This window comes from Haliotis cracherodii, unplaced genomic scaffold (genome assembly GCF_022045235.1).
Source record: "Haliotis cracherodii isolate W230 unplaced genomic scaffold, xgHalCrac1.p SCAF_15, whole genome shotgun sequence".
Taxonomy (NCBI): domain Eukaryota; kingdom Metazoa; phylum Mollusca; class Gastropoda; order Lepetellida; family Haliotidae; genus Haliotis; species Haliotis cracherodii.
The window spans coordinates 13,475,299-13,490,983 of NW_027266270.1; positions in this window are offsets into that span (position 1 = coordinate 13,475,299).

Consider the following 15,685-nt stretch of genomic DNA (forward strand, 5'->3'; position numbering starts at 1 on the left):
AGTAAGGTCTAGGAGATGGCGTTCACTTACATTGGTACACGTCGTAGGTAGACAATAGTTCAACAAAACAGTAGGGTCTTGGAGATGGCCTTCACTTGCATTGGTACCCGTCTTATAATTACGTAGACAATAGTTTAAAAAAACAGTAAGGTCTAGGAGATGGCGTTCACTTACATTGGTACACGTCTTAGGAAGACATTAGTTCAACAAAACAGTAAGGTCTCGGAGATGGCGTTCACTTGCATTGGTACCCGTCTTAGGTAGACAATAGTTCAACAAAACAGTAAGGTCTCGGAGATGGCGTTCACTTACATTGGTACCCGTCTTAGGTAGAAAATAGTTTAAGAAAACAGTAAGGTCTCGGAGATGGCGTTCACTTACATTGGTACCCGTCTTAGGTAGACAATAGTTCAACAAGACAGTAAGGTCTTGGAGATGGCCTTCACTTGCATTGGTACCCGTCTTAGGTAGACAATAGTTCAACAAAACAGTAAGGTCTCGGAGATGGCGTTCACTTACATTGGTACCCGTCTTAGGTAGACAATAGTTCAACAAGACAGTAAGGTCTTGGAGATGGCCTTCACTTGCATTGGTACCCGTCTTAGGTAGACAATAGTTCAACAAGACAGTAAGGTCTAGGAGATGGCCTTCACTTGCATTGATACCCGTCTTAGGTAGACAATAGTTCAACAAAACAGTAAGGTCTCGGAGATGGCGTTCACTTACATTGGTACCCGTCTTAGGTAGACAATAGTTCAACAAGACAGTAAGGTCTTGGAGATGGCCTTCACTTGCATTGGTACCCGTCTTAGGTAGACAATAGTTCAACAAGACAGTAAGGTCTTGGAGATGGCCTTCACTTGCATTGGTACCCGTCTTAGGTAGACAATAGTTCAACAAGACAGTAAGGTCTCGAGGATGGCGTTCACTTGCATTGGTACCCGTCTTAGGTAGAAAAAAAGTTTAAGAAAACAGTAAGGCCTCGGAGATGGCGTTCACTTGCATTGGTACACGTCGTAGGTAGACATTAGTTCAACAAAACAGTAAGGTCTCGGAGATGGCTTTCACTTGCATTGGTACCCGTCTTAGGTAGAGAATAGTTCAACAAAACAGTAAGGTCTCGGAGATGGCGTTCGCTTGCATTGATACCCGTCTTAGGTAAACAGTAGTTCAACAAAACAGTAAGGTCTCGGAGATGGCGTTCACTTGCATTGGTACCCGTCTTAGGTAAACAATAGTTCAACAAGACAGTAAGGTCTCGAGGATGGCGTTCACTTGCATTGGTACCCGGATGAAGGGGAAATGTTCCATTTCATATTTGAAGTCGTCCCTTCTGCCTCAAATTTCTAAGCACTGATGTCAGTAGAAAAAATGAAAAGCAATACTGCTTGTATATTGGGTCCCAAGTCAGTTAACAAAGTATCAAGTCACCACATATTTCAACAAGCAGAAAATAAATATTATATACTCCACTTCGGGATTCCACTCTACATCCAGATCTTCTTTGGGATTCCGGGTCAGAATAGGCTGCTAGTGCCTCGTGCTTGTCGTCAGGAGCGACTCAAGTTGATCTTGAGTGGTCAGGCTCTGTGACAGATGGCGTTAATAGTCACTTATTCCATTTATCTGGATCAGACGTTATAGTGTGTGAGTGAGTTTGGTTTAACGCTGCTTTTAACAGTATTCCAGTTATATCACGCGTGTCAGCTGAATGTGGGAGGAAAGCCCGAAGTGATGCAGGTCTCAGACGTTCGGTGAAACCCACGAGCACGGGTATGGTGATGACAAACCTAGAAACATAATCGGGGCGAACCAGGATTCGAACACACAATCATAGGAATTCTGGCGCACTTTAGACGACGGGACCACACGTACTCCCCCCCTCCCCCCCCCCCCCCCCCCCACCCCACCCCACACCCCCCCTAACCCCCACCCCCCCCCCCTCCACCCCAGTTTAGAGCTTATATTCAAAGTGTCAACGCCAGAGCAATTATAAATCCCGAATATTTCATTGGGTGTAAAAGGTGAAACAGTGAAGAAAGTTGATATCATCCTATGCGTCATTGATGACACTTTGTGTTCGCGAAAAGGGTATAACGAAAACGTCAACACCTGAAAATAACCAGTCTCCAATATCCGCTGAAACAGATTCCACTTGACGTAAAAGAAAAAATAGCGGTAAGAATGAAATGAATGGATCACCGAAAATCAGTTATGATACCAGGTGTTCGCAAGGGTAAGGGTAAGCATGCCCTTTTTCCGCTGGTATCGCCCGCCATACCTTCAGTCCACATGGCACATTCTCCAAACTTACTGATGCGCCAGATTGTCACCCAGCAAGACATCATATCAAGGGACACCGTTTATCGGTTTTGTTGTCAAAGAAAACAGAAGTGGCTGTCTAAGTTACAGCGCCCTACTGGTAACGCCATTCAGGTGTGGAGATACAGGCCACTATTATGCTATGACACATCGATGGCGTATTTCTTATGGCGCCTCTTGATGCTCTGACAGGCAGTGTTCAGACAACCTCAAAATATTTATGACCCGTTCTGCTTGGATAGTCTTTGGCATTTAGGGAACAGAGTCAACCGAAAGAAACACATGTGGGGAATGTCTTCATCCTTGACAAAAGAACCATACGTTCATTATGTATGTACATAATCGACCGCTGTAATAGGACCAGAGTCGAGTTCCACAAAGCGATCGGAGAGATAACGCTGTTGGGAATCCTTGTAATGGGGTTGAAGAAGGCACCTTATGGACAAGTAATAGCAGAGTATATCTTTAACATAGACATACTGTGTTCCCAGATTGTCAGGGGTTATTGAGTGTACGATTTTATCTGGAGGTTTCAAATGTTGAAATAATAGGACTGTGAAAATAACACCTTCGAATCGGAAAATACTCACAATGGCAAAAGTAACTTTGCTCTGTGAACTTTAACGAGAGACACGAAAATGTTGTGACCGACATTTGACATTTACGAAAAACTACAGTACAGTAAACACGTTTATAACGACCTGACGGATATAACGAAATATTTGTTGGTCCCGTCCATTTGCTGTATACGTGTTGTACATATGCTTAAAACGAATTACGGTTATTACGAATTAAAATTAGTGGTCCTTTTGAGTTCGTTACAACCGTAGTTTACTGTAATTGTATAGGAGGACGGACTTTTGACGTGGTGGTTAATGGGTGTTTGCTAACCGATAAGGTTAGGCTGATTAATATACAGATAGAAATATTGTTTTTACCTGTGTTTCTATTTTATTGACAAACAGTTATGTTATGACTCTAATTAATGTTTATACTGTCTGTACGCAGGATGCTTAATATTTTAATGTAAATGCACATGCCGTTGCCTCTCCCAGAGAATACATTGTTCTCTTCATATGTTTACTGCTGTGGCAAAAGTATGTGTTTGTTTGTTGTTTAAGTAATATTCCAGTTATATGACAGCAGTCATATACGGGTTGTTGAAGATCAATTATTTGCCGGCCGTTCACAAGACAAAGCCTATATACAATCATTTTGATCAATTATTGTTATAAAGTAAGCAGATGCTTTTGTTTGCTATTTGTAGCTGTACAGGTTAAAGTGAGTGAGTATGGTTTTACGCCGTTTTTAGCAATATTCCGTCAATATCTGGGCGGGGTACACCAGAAATGAGCTTCACCCATAAAAATATATGATTTTTTTTCTTCTATTTTTCGATTAGGTCCCTTGTCAACCAGTGTAAAACAATCATCTCTTTATATGTTTTGTCAGTCAAAACTGTGTGATGTACTGTTTTTAAGGCCCTGTCGCAAACACACAGACAGAGACACGCATGGTTTAAGACGTCATTTACTTAACACTATATCTATTGAAGCGAGTTTTTGTTATCGTCAACGAACCTACAACACTGTCGTTCCCATGGTTTGTAAAGCGAAGTAATCCATATCCAGAGAGAGATATTAAAAAATAACAATACTTTTTGAGTGGCTGTGCTTATAAAACGTGGGTTCCATATTGATTTATATAAATAAATAACATTATTCAACAAAGAGAAAGACCCCATGCTGCGACTGTTGTTCTCGGACGTTATAGAAAACTTAGAAACAAGATCAGGTTGTTGATTAACTCGCTCATCACATCGATATTTGTCTGTAGACGCAGATTAAAAATTTAAGGAAGCTAATGATTATCTGTAGTTGATAAAGAGATTGTAGCATTCGTTAAAGTCACACTGGTTTCATATGTCATTAATGATCTGGAGTATACTGTTAGTGATTACTAGTATACTCAACAACAAAAGTTCCTGTGACACCAATATTTTAGTGTATTTTCAAACAAGTAAAGTTTGGTTTTCAATATTGTAGTACATGTATGGAATCAAGTCACAAAAACGCAACTGCTACAGAAAAGCATGCATTCCATGCAAAAGTTGACTTTCATGCAAGCCTCATGCATTTCACAACCCAAGAATGGGTATAGAACATGTGCGTTAACGGGATTCCATATGCATTGTTTAGTATCGTGCTGACAACAACCACTCAGAAAAACAACAAGATTACGCAATTATTCAACATTACGAAATGCCACGCTTGTCCGAAAATGAGCGTCTGCGAGCCATTGGTATGCTTGAACCAGGATCGAGTCAACGAGATGTTGCAAAACAATTTAACGTCCACAGAAACACCATTTGGTGTTTATGACAACGTTGGCAACAGACGAATGCAGTCAGAGACCATCCTCTGAGTGGAAGGCCACGCGTAACTAATAATCGACAAGACAACTGGATTCGAACAACACACCTACGAAATCGATTCCAGCCAGCAACAGTGACTGCAAGAAGCATCCCTGCCCTTCGACGAATATCTTCACAAACCGTACGTCGTCTCCTCAGATATGCAGGGATTGTCGCCAATGACCCGCCAGACGTCCCATTTTCACAGGAGACCACCGTCAAGCACGTCTACAGTGGTGCAGACAGCGTCTACGCTGGACGGCCATGCAGTGGGGACAAGTTCTATTTACTGACAACTCTCACCTCAGCCACAGCGATGGACGGATTCGAGTGTACCGACGTCGAGGTGAACGTTACGTCAATCATTGTGTCATGAAAGAAGATCGGTTCGGGGGCGGCAGCGTTGTGGTATGGGATGGGATTACAGCAAGACAGAGGACCCGTTTGATAGTGGTAGAGGGAAATCTCAATGGACAGGGCTACCGCGACGAGATCATAGACCCTGTTGTTATACCGTTTTTGCGTCGTCATGGCCCAGACATAACCTTTCAGCATGACCACACCCGGCCTCATATTGCTCGACTCGTTCAGGATTCATAATCGTTTTTCATAATATCGATCAATGGATTGTCTGCTGCCGACTCGATTATTTAAAGGCAGCTGTCATATAATTTGAATATGACATTTTATATGCACGTGGTTCTGAACTTGGTTTGCCGGAGGTTAGCCCAATGGTTTAAGCGTTCGATCTTCACGCCAAAGACCCGGGTTCGATTCTCCACATGGATACAATGTGTGAAGCCCATTTCTGGTGTCCGTGATTTTGCTGGAATATTCCTACAGGCGGTATAAAACCACACTCACTCACTCACTCACTCACTCACTCACTCACTCACTCAGTCATAACCTGGTGATACTTGGTTGTGTTTCGTTAATAAACTCGTTCTCGACCGAGGAGGTGGAAGTTTCTTACAGCAATAGTGTAACTATTAAGGGACATATTACAAAGGTACTGACTCAGACACATTATCCCATTTATCCACTTTGAACACCATTTGACAACGCACCCACAATTCGACGGTTATACAGTAACTTACAAACACGACAGCGATATGCTCGCCTTGGGTCACGTTACCCAAGCCTTGATATGCGACGACTGAATGCATACCAATGTCGTTATGAAACCAGGACTCCTTAGGGTGCATATTTGCGCATGTACTCTGCTTAAGAAAACATCTTCCACTGGGGTGTGACAGCGCGTTGGATGTGTCAATGCAAACTCCTCACATGATCTATGAATACTGACGTTGTTGATGTCACCGGTGGCGCAGTTATCAGGGGCTTGGAGTTTTCAGCAATATTTCCTCTCTTGCAGCCATTCAGTGACATAAAACCATGCAGTGAATGACAGAAACCGGTTTGTCAGGAGTACATTGAACTTGAAAAGAGGGTTGAATTGCAATCTTCCTGGCTAGTCTGGCATGCACAGACAGGGAAGTTTCATACTCATTTAGTTATGCCTATATATGGCTATCAAGCTGGCGAAAAATACGCATGTAAATTAATAATAATAATAATAATAATAATGATAATAATAATAATGAAAACAAGGCATTCCCACAGTTTTCTAAAACTAGCCAAGCATATGGGACATAATCTTAATGTCGGTGTTGATTTTGTTGATAGTTCTGCACCGGTGTTGATTTTGTTGATGGTTCGGCACTGCTGGGCGGTACAGAAATGAGTGTCAACCAAGCGAAGCGCCATATCAACTTTCAAGGAGAGGCTTTCTGAGTTTATTTGCAGTGTATTCAGAAGAACAGCAATCCTGCAGAGTCCTTCGCTTGGATGAAGTCGTCTGGCCTGAAAAGTGAACCTGAAGGCTTTCTGTTTGCTGCTCAGAACCAGTCACTTCCCACTCGAAACCGTCAATGTGTGATTTTGCATCAGAATGTAAATATGAAATGTAATGAATTTAATGAGACTGCCCAACACATTGTCAGTGGATGCCCGGCTTTGGCACAAACACAGCATCTTTAATGACATGATGGTGTAGCTCGATCATTTTATTACCGTCTTCGCAATGTGGTTTTGACACAGAGGTCCATCCATGGTACGACCCGGACTATGTAGAGGGTGTCATGGAAAATGATCAATTCAAAATTCTTTGGAATAGGCCAATTTACGGCCTTAGGTGTATCCGGGCCATCACACCTGTTCTTGTCCTTTTTGATAAATCCAATGAAATCATTTACATCATTGAATGTTCTGTCCCCTTTGACACTAACGTGATTGACAAGATTGAGGTAAAACATGGCAAATATGCGGACCTCGCTTTCGAAATGTCACGCTTGCATCCCAAGTACCAAGTTGTCCGACTCCCCATTGTTCTCGGTGCCCTAGGTTTGGTACCTCCCAATCTGTTGACTGACAATAGGAGAGTACCCGGGTTTGCTGCCAGGAATACAGCCCTTCTGACAATCTGGGTAATGCAGAAGGCTGCAGTGTTGGGGAGTCTTCATATTCTCCGAAAACTTCTGGGTGGGTTTGACTAGGCAGCGCTTCCTGGGAGAAATCCCATTCGCTGTCTGAGCTGTGTGTTGAAGGGGCAAGGGCCCTGAGCTGATGATGAGCCTGACCGTGCCAGGATCTCCGAAACACTCTAACACAAAGTGTCATGTTAATAACAGTTACAATGCAAACATTTAGAGGAACGGAAAGCTACAATTAAATGTAATTTAATTCTGATCTCTTCCCTTCCGTTTACTGCATCTCTCATTGTCAGTGCATGCCTTGCTGTTCACGAGAGGTTAGCAATGCGTACAGTAAACCCACGTGTGCTGATTAATAGTATTCAAAATAACTCAATAATCGTCTTAATCCGAGCAAGTTTTGAAAACCTGTTTTACGCGTCTGACTACAAACACGAAAAACATGACCTTTCCACCCTCCTTACCCAGCCCACTTGGGAGCTACCTGGTATCACCAGTGGAATCGTTATCAGTCCTGCAAACTTGAAGTAACTGCCCCAACACACGCCACTTACATAAACGTGTAAACTGACACTCTACGGGCAGGGACAAGCTCTGTCAGAATCACAGCTCCATTGACACTTTCAGTTGTTGTAAATTCCTGTTTTAGAATTATTCGACTCCTGTCTGTTCAACTGTATATGAGCTCAGTGATACCTCGTACGCCTTCTTAAGCAAATGTGGGGGCACGGGTGGCCCAGTCGCCTAAGGCGCCGCGATTCGCTGTGCAGAGTTGCGTCCCTTGGGCACGCCATGAAGCTATGATTGTGGGGTCGAATCCCGGTTCGCCCCGATTATGTTTCTAGGTTTGTCAGCACCTTACCCGTGCTCGTGGGTTTCACCGAAGTCGTAAACGTCTGAAACCTTCATCACTTCGGGCTTTCCTCCCACATTATGCTGACACGCCGCAATATAACTGGAATGCTGTTAAAAGCAGCGTTAAACCAAACTCACTCACTCTTAAGCAAACGCTACCTTTGCGTATACAATTCACACAGGGAGAATAGAATGGGTTTGAACATGCTATTAGCCCTTTCACATTTCACGGTTTTTAATTTATGTAAAAATGATGATGACAAAAAACATTTCCATAATCATAAAAAATGTTGTCCATTGTACGATTGCGACTATATCCTGATCCCGTGTTTATGAATTATTATCAAATAGTTATGAAACCAGGTATGTAGCTGGTTGTCAATTGCTAACATGTGTACCTTTGTCATATACATAACTCCCTTATCTGTATAAAACTCGGGACGGAGATTGTGCACCGTTCCCAACTTTCACTTATCTCTAACATATTTTGCGTTTTTGCCTTTCAGGCTAACATTTCTTGTAAACTATAACACGCTTGTTTGTCATATGTTTAATATATATATAATAGCCGAGCTCAAATCGTAATATGCAATGAACTGTTACGGATAACGTTTCTGACTGTGACGGAGTATACATGTCAAGTGTATTTCTTCTTATCGTTTAATGGTTTCATGTAATAAATCATTTGCAGAGAACATCTTTCAAACTATATTCTGGGAAGGTTCCAAATTCACATTACACATTCAATCGATAATTTGTGCTCACAGGATTTGAGGGTAAATATCTTATAAACAGCCTACTTATCATATGACAAACCACTTGTTAACTGAATTGGGAATGTTCGACGCCATCGGAGCACGGTGACACAGCACAATCCAGCCAAAACATCTTTCGTAACTTGGGTGGACTTGTTTACATGCATGATATGCTTCAGACTGAATCTAGTTTAGCCAGAATCCCTCGAGGCACAGGGCGAGAACGCAAGTTTCAGCAGATCAAATAGATGTAAGCGTTCACGATGAGGAGGTTTGAAATAGCATCCTTGATGTGAGGTGGTGTTTTGTTTATTCATCGTGCATGTGCAGCAGGGGTCTAATCTGACATAAATGACTACGTATAACCTATTTGCATATGAAAAGACAAACACACCCGTCCGGCGTTAAGGTGTTAGTGGATCAATTCTCCCTCAGGGCACAATAAAATTCAGTTTTAAATGACTCACTGCATCTTTAATCTTTGAAGTCCTCTTGACATCAGCGTCATTTTATGGCGCTAGAGAGGTTACTGATCATTTATCGGAAGGCGTGTCAGAGAGAATTAAAATAATATACATATTTTGGGAGATACGTGTAAGCAATGTGCAGGCCATGGAGAGGGTCATCCAAAATATGGCAAGCATTAGAGGCGGGTTGCATACTGATAACACCAACTACAAGATTAATATCAACATTATCCCTATGTCTATGTTAACCTATGTTATCGTAAACCTGGTGGGCACGGGTGGCCCAGTCGTCTAAGGCGCCGCGATTCGCTGTGCAGAGTTGTGTCCCTTGGGCACGCCAGGAACTTATGATTTCGGGGTCGAACCCCGGTTCGCCTCGATTATGTTTCTAGGTTTGTAAGCACCATACCCGTGTTCGTAGGTTTCACCGAAGTCGTAAACATCTCAGACCTGCATCACTTCGGGCTTTCCTCCCTCATTATGCTGACACGCCGCGATATAACTGGAATGATGTTTAAAGCGGCGTAAAACTCAAGTCACTCACTAACGTAAATTGGGTGCATAAAATTGATGAATTTATGTCCAGTGTAAATAAACGTAAAGATAAAGTTATGTAAAATCATATAAATATGCATGTTAATAATGATTCTCTGTCCAGCCTGAAATCTATTGTAAATCTAAAGACATGTTTTTATCCATATTGTTTTATATAGCGCAAACATCGTGATGCATGCTGGTATCTTAAAGTTCAAATATAAGCACATTGGAGTACTACATGGAAGATTCATTGCATCCACTGTTCCCCCCTACGCGACATTCCTGCACATTTGCGGGAAACAGAAACACGCTACATGTATCTTTGTATTCATTTTTGTATGGGCCTACGTAAGTCGCTCTTCCTTAAAATTAACACCTTGTGTGTTTTATCAGTCAAGCATGCAATTCACAGCACATGAGCAGCTAAGCTTGAAAGCAACAAACAAGATGCACCTGAAGTCCAAACTGTTTTTCAAGAAATTCTAGAATTCGATATTTGAAAGCAGACGTTTCTTAGTGTCTAGACGAATGTACTCGGCGATTCAAGAATGCATGTGAAAGGGTTCTCAGGTGATGTATTATTCATGTGTTGTATCATGCAGTGTACGGGGTACCGACTGCAAGACAAGTTTTAAGGTGTAGGGTACAGAGACACTTGAAGCGTGTCCTGTTGTGGATACACGGATCGCTGTAACATGAGTTAAGTCCCTAATGATAACAGTTCGAGTTCCCAGTTTGCCGAACCAGAAACCTCGGTCAATACCCATTGTCTGGCCTTTGAACAACATTTCAGCACGTGAATTGTATCAGTGACCTAGAGACGTTGGTCGCTGGGTTGATTGTACCTGACTATAAAAGCGACCATTTTATAAGGGGGTATCGTGGGGGTGAGAGAACAGCCCTGTCACAGGGTGCACAATGGAAACCGCCTGGATATCACGGCCCACTCGTTGAGAGGATAACGTGGGTGTCTTTGAAATGTGATTTATGTACAAGTCGGTCAATCTAACATTATCAGTCAACCCCGTGAGTCATAACATATTAAAGGAAGCCATATTGGGATCGAAAATATATTTGATCTTTTTTTTATGGTTTAATGTTTGTAATTGGCAATATATCAAGGGCTACCACTTAAATTAGGACTCTGTCTCGAAAGCCCATATGACACGTCATATGTACGTATTGATTTCTGTATATTAAAAAGATAAGATAAGCTATGAGCTACGGGCTTTAGACATTGTGATGTTATTAAGACGTGTGATGGAATTAGAACGAGTACAGTCCCCATACCTCTCTCGGACATCTACGAAACATGCTTGGTCCTTAAATGTTCTTTCGTGTAGCTGTCAGAAATACTGCTCCGTCATGATCTGTAAATAATCAAGTCTAGACCGGACAAAATTGTCATAGATGATCAATATACTAACCTCTCGGGGCCACGGTACCCCACAATCAATCAAGTTACTAGGGATCTGACGGGTCGAAAACATGAAGCTGTTTTGAACGGTAATTGCCACACAATAGACATGTTGTCATGAGTCAAAGTACGTCTAGACACTGTACTGTGTGCCTTCCATGTGGGCCCCACGCGTGTTAGAGAAGTGAAGGTGTGAGTTATCTCCCTTGTCGGGTATTCGCGTGTGACGTAGAGCTTCATCTAAATCCGACCGTTAGAGAAGTGAAGATGTGAGTTATCTCCCCTTGTCAGGTATTCGCGTCCTTGACGTAGACCATCTAAATCAGACCGTTAGAGAAGTGAAGATGTGAGTTATCTCCCTTGTCGGTTATTCGTGTGTGACGTAGAGCTTCATCTAAATCCGACCGTTATAGAAGTGAAGAAGTGAGTTATCTCACCAGGTCGGCTTGAAATATTGGTGTGAGCATTGTCTCCCTTTCCTGACGTTCATGTTCGGATGCGGGGCGGTGGGGTAGACTAGTGGTTAACGCGTTCGCTCGTCACGCCGAATGCCCTGGTTCGATTTTCCACATGGGTACATAGTGTGAAGCCCATTTCTGGCTCTCCCCTGCCGTGGTATTGCTGAAATATTGCTTAAAGCGGCGTGAAACCACACTCACTCATTCGCACATGTTTAGATGCCCACTGTACAGCTGAGTGTGGGTTTGGTTTGCAGCCTCCCAACAGGAGTACCAGTGATAACTTACTTGATTCGTGAAGATGTAAAGCAAACCCCGGACTTTTTTCATGATACCCCCGCTGGGACATCGACTTAGAGCAGGGCCCTTTCCACAAAACGATCTCAGTACTACGTTGATCGTAAGCCTATGATAACGTATGGGATGTACTACCAACCTAGCACTAAGATCGCTATGTGGATCAGGTTCCAGGTCCCTAGTAGCCTATACATGTTAGATTAATTAATCGCTTGTCATCTTGCATGGGACGTTGCTGATAATATTAAAAATTGAATTTTGTGATCCAGACTCGGTTAATTACAAGGGGTCGTGGTGTTGCTGACTGGTGCATAAAACAACATTCCATCACACACTGTAATCCAGCCATTCATGTATTTGTGTTCTGGTTAACACATCCGCCTACCCCAAGAGGAAAAAATATATATAATACCATATGCATGGGGGTATCCTTACTTCTTCACAGAAACTTTTCAGACAGTATTTGATTCCTGGTAATATCTTAGGAACCATACGTGTGCTCTTGTACATGAAGCATAAAATGAAAGGGTGACTATTCTTCACACTGTCCGTTTGCAATCTTAGACGTTGTAATTATGTCTAGGCGCTGTTTTATGGGAGGCTTGTGGAACACATTTCCACATTTGACGCATCTGTGACAACAAATATGTCCGCAGATGTCCCTATTTCCATTTATACTTGATGTTCCCATGTGTCTCTCAGGTGAACAATTGACTTGTCTTTGCATGTGTTTGATACGAATGCCAATGGTGAGGCAGGATACCCTCACCTATTCACTTTCGATTCATCGGAAAAAAAATCTTCGTTTACTGTTTCAATCATCTGGTAATAGTAACAGACACGGCTAAGGCTCTAGCAGTATATGTAAAGAACAATCTACTGGCAATGCTGACATAATAGCTACGATAGACAATATGAAGCTGTTTTCAGCAAACATCTTAGTGAGAATAAAACGAGAGTGACCAATTTCTTTGACCGCAGTGTTGAAGAGACAGAAAAAATAAGGAAGGAATTTGTGAAACAATTAATGTGTCAAACAACTCGAGAATTAGCAGAAAACTGATGCTGAAGATACCACAAGGAAAAGTTTTATCTGTTCGTTTGTTTATTTGTTTGTTGTTTAAGCCGCACTCAGCAAATAGTTCAGCTGTATGACAGTGGTCTGTAAATCGAGTCTGGGCCTATAGTGACATCATGAGCATTGATCTACGCAACTGGAATACTATGTCACAGACCATGTCAGCAATCCAGTCTACCTTATCCCGTTAATCGCCTCTTAAGACAAGCGTGTGTTCCTGAAGATCAATTAAAAGCCGGGTCTTCACGGGGGACAAACATGTGTTGCTGAAGATCAGTTATAACCCAGATCTTCACAGGGGACAAACATGTGTTGCTGAAGATCAATTATAACTCGGATCTTCACGGGGTACTATCATGTGTTGCTGAAGATCAGTTATAAGCCGGATCTTCACAGTGGACAAACATGTGCTACTGAAGATCAATTATAACCCGGATCTTCACAGGGACAAACATGGGTTGCTGATGATCAATTATAACCCGGATCCTCACAGGAGACCAACATTTGTTGCTAAAGATCAACTATAACCCGGATCTTCACAGTGGACAAACATGTGTTACTGAAGATCAATTATAACTCGGATCTTCACGGGGACAAACATGGGTAGCTGAGGGCCAATTAGAAATCGGATCTCCAAGGGGCACAAAGCAATGTAATTGGGGGGATAGATCCTTGAATACTTTGGAAGAGGAGAAGTGGAGAGATCAGACAAGAAGAGCACTCATCGATAAATGTTTTAATACTCCTCGGTAGCCTCGGGGACTGTAAATATATTTGATATCAAAATGCATGAGGGAGAGGTTCTCTATTTCTCCCCAAACTTCACATATACATTCTATCCGACACAGTGCATGAACATGTACAGTTATACAACGCTGTGTCGAACTTACGCTTGTCTCTAAGTAAAAACATGATCCCTGAGTATTCCTTCTCTTTTCGTCATTCTTGTGTCGAATCTCGGATACCTCGATGTATTCAACTTTGACACAACGGTGTCTGACTGTACATGTATTCTCTACACTTACCATCACCAAATTAACCCCACAGAAACAAGGCATTGTTGACCCTTTTGGTTGGAATGGTAACAAAGTGGATACTGAATCGGATAGGCATCACTGCAAAACGTTATATATTGGTACAGCAATGAAATATATTGTTGTTTCTATTTTCCGTATCCTTATATTTGACTCTTACATAAAGTAGAAATGGTTAACTCGAAATCCTGGGACTGTCGTGTCATACGTATATCGAGTCAAGCGAAGTGCTCTTATACAACGGGACATAAATATACCTCGTCTTAAATGATATATTGTGGCATTGTATTTCGAGTAAACGAGGTGAATATATAATTGTAACTAATCGACAAACATCTGGTTATATATATGACTGTAGGGTAAGTCCTATTTAATTTGGCCTGGATGACCTCTTCCTTTATCTGATATAAATCAATAGCAACTGAAAAAGGTGCCCTCGAGAGAGGGACAAACATGTAAGGCATTCACATAAACCGACATTACCTTTTGTGGTGTGCCCACCCTACAGGAATTAAGGTTTAGTGTTGTATTGACCTTTTATGAAACATTTCAACTGCTGTGAGGGATCGCCATCTTTAAATGTTTTCTTCATTCTTTGCCTCACAATATCTATTAACAGAGGAGCTGAGGCTGATAGTTCATTGAAATCCGACCGAGTTCTGTTTTCATCCCTTTCAGTATGTACCCGCGGCCCTTCGCCTGGTTCAGAGAGGTCATTCGTCACACAGACACGTCAAATCGTAGTTTTCAATTTCCTTACAAAGACATTAAGATGATGTTACGATAACATGACCTATCTATTGTCGTCAGTCTGTGATACATAAGAATAGTATACTTTAAAGCAGCACGTGTGGTTATGAAAGGCAATATTTCACGTTTCGATTAAGGGAGCCCTTTAAGTACTGCAAATGTGAACGCATTCATGTGGCAATGCTTACGCACGGAATCTTAGACGTTTGTGCTTTGATAAACGAATTACTTCCGAATAAATACATTTAGTTTTTGAGGGTGAATTCTTATCTGATAGATATAAATGAAACGACGTCGAATTTTGTTGTATTTGTGCATAAACCATTATGACAGGTGTGGTCTTCTGTGGGCATGCTTGAATAGGGCGCACTGGGGTATTTTATCTGCGCTTCAATGAATTAAACGTCAACACCTCATTAATCACCAGTGATGGACGGCCAATCCAGTGCTTAATTCACTTACTGGCGAATTTATCTGTTCTCAAAGCTGCAGGATGCTTCATTTAATTCAAGATTTTAAAATAAATATTCATTTGCGGGACTATCAATATCCATCACTCGGTCGGAGAGAGATTAAAGACATTTCTGATACGCTCTTAAAACATTTGTTGGAATCTAAGTGATCTGCGTGAAGGATGTTTCGTAGGGAATTTATGCAGGTGCGTCTTGTGACTCAAGGGGAAAAAATGCTATTCACGTATGAAATACCACCAAATAGAATACTTCTCCCTTGATGACCCATAAGGAAACGAAATCACCTGTTCATCATTGTTTATGTAAGCGTGGGAAAGTCTACATTTGTATACACCCG